The sequence below is a fragment of the Otolemur garnettii genome, unplaced genomic scaffold, assembly GCF_000181295.1.
Source record: "Otolemur garnettii isolate 467f Iridium unplaced genomic scaffold, OtoGar3 scaffold00011, whole genome shotgun sequence".
NCBI lineage: Eukaryota > Metazoa > Chordata > Mammalia > Primates > Galagidae > Otolemur > Otolemur garnettii.
This window is the reverse complement of record NW_003852406.1, coordinates 11,091,223-11,093,213: the sequence shown is the minus strand read 5'-3', so window position 1 is coordinate 11,093,213 and position 1,991 is coordinate 11,091,223. Positions and strand designations below refer to the sequence as shown.

Here is a 1,991-nt window from a genome sequence, read left to right as displayed (position 1 = left end):
TCACAGCTCACAGCAACCTCCAACTCCTGGACTTAGGTGATTCTCTTGCCTCAGCCTCCCAAGTAGGTGGGACTACAGGTGCCTGCCACAACGCCTGGCTATTTTTTTGTTGCAGTTTGGCTGGGGCTGGGTTCGAACCTGCCACTGTTGGTTTATGAGGCCAGCACCCTACTCACTGAGCCACAAGCACCACTGAGATCAGTAAAATCGATAACTCTCTAGCTATCCTAATCAGGAACAAAAGGTAAAATACAGATTACCTATATTTAAGAATGAGAGAAGATAACATTACTGTAGATTTAACAAATACCAAAAATGTAATAAAGGAATATTATGAACAAATTTATTTCTAAAAATTCAAGAACTTGAGTGAAATAGACAAAGTTCCCTCAAGAAGAAATAGATAACCTGAATAATTCTTTTGTCTATTTATGAAATTGAAATTGCAGTTATAAACCTTTGCACAAGGAAGACTCCAGGCCAGGATGACTTTAATGGTGAATTCTACTTAACATTGAAGAAAGAAATAGTACTAATTCTACATAAATTTGTCCAAAAAATTGAAGAAGAGGTAATATTTCTCAAAAAAATTTTTGACCTGGCACCAAATCTTGACAAAGATAGTATAAGAAAAGAAGACTTCCAACTAGTTATCTCTCATGAACATAGATAACAAAGATTCTAAACAAAATTGCAGCAAATTGAATCTAATAGTATGATCAAATGGGGTTTATTTCAGGAATGCAAGGTTGGCTTAACATTCAAAAATTGGCTTAATTCATCATATTATTAAGCTAATATGAAAAAACTATGTCATCATCTGTTTCTGATGGTTTTTAATTAGCAAAATGTGAATCAGAGGGAATTTCCTCAGCCTGATAAAGGGCATCTAAAACAAACCTACAGCTAACATCCAAACTTCTGTGTATTTTTGTGATTACTACTAAGATTAAAAAAAAGTATTATTGCAAAATTTATAATATTAGTATCGAAATTAAGTAGATCGTTTCATAAATATTCATAGTTATTTGAATAATCATTGATCCTGTTAGAACTAGAAGGAACCTTCAGGATGATACTAATTCAAACTGTTTTCTATTTTTTATAGGTCAGTATGGGAATCCTTTAAATAAATACATTAGACATTATGAAGGATTATCTTACAATGTGGATTCATTACACCAAAAACACCAGCGTGCCAAAAGAGCAGTCTCACATGAGGACCAGTTTTTACGTCTTGATTTCCATGCCCATGGAAGGTAAGTTTATTGCTATGTTTCAAGTTCCCCTATATTCAATCTAAGGCAAAATAAGAACTTTATACCCTTAAATGTAAAGGGTCTTTATTTGGAAATTCAGCTTCCAATGGAATTTGGTATGAACATTAAAAAATACCTTTTAAAATGGATTGCTCTTTTATATTGTTGGTGAAACAGCCAAATTTAAATAGTTTTGAATTTATGAATTAGATCTTTTTTTTTCTTTTGAGACAGAGTCTCATTATGTCACCTTAGAGTGTAGAGTGCTCTGGCGTCACAGCTCACAGCAACCTTAAACTCTTGGGCTTAAGCGATTCTCTTGCTTCAGCCTTCCAAGTAGCTTGGACTATAGGCACCTGCCATAATGCCTGGGTATTTTCTTGTTGCACTTGTCATTGTTGTTTTAGCAGGCTGGGGCCAGGATAAAACCTGCCAGCCTCCGTGTATGTGGGTGGCGCCCTAACCATTGAACTACTGGGCACCGAGCCTATGAATCAGATTTTTTTTCAGAATTATATAACTTTTATTTCTACTTATTTATTTTATTAAGTCAGATACACATAGATCATGAATACATTCATGCATATGTGGGGTACAGTATGCTAAGTTTTATTTTTTTATACAGTCTGACATGGTTACATTAAACCATCAACATAGCTTTCACCTCATTTACTCGATTATTATGCCAATATGTTATACACTTGACAGATTTGACTTGTACTCTTGTCATAT

The 1,991-nt window shown here is 34.3% G+C and overlaps 1 protein-coding gene across 1 annotated transcript in view; it reads left to right on the top strand.

Moving 5' to 3' along the window:
- The first annotated feature begins 384 nt into the window (after nt 1-384).
- The window catches only part of ADAM10 (ADAM metallopeptidase domain 10), a 117,141-nt gene continuing 115,534 nt past the window's right edge, over nt 385-1,991 (top strand). The window contains exons 1-2 of the mRNA XM_023509983.1: nt 385-571; nt 1,109-1,259. The gene's annotated coding sequence lies outside the window, so the exon portion shown is untranslated. The remainder of the gene's footprint in view (nt 572-1,108; nt 1,260-1,991) is intronic.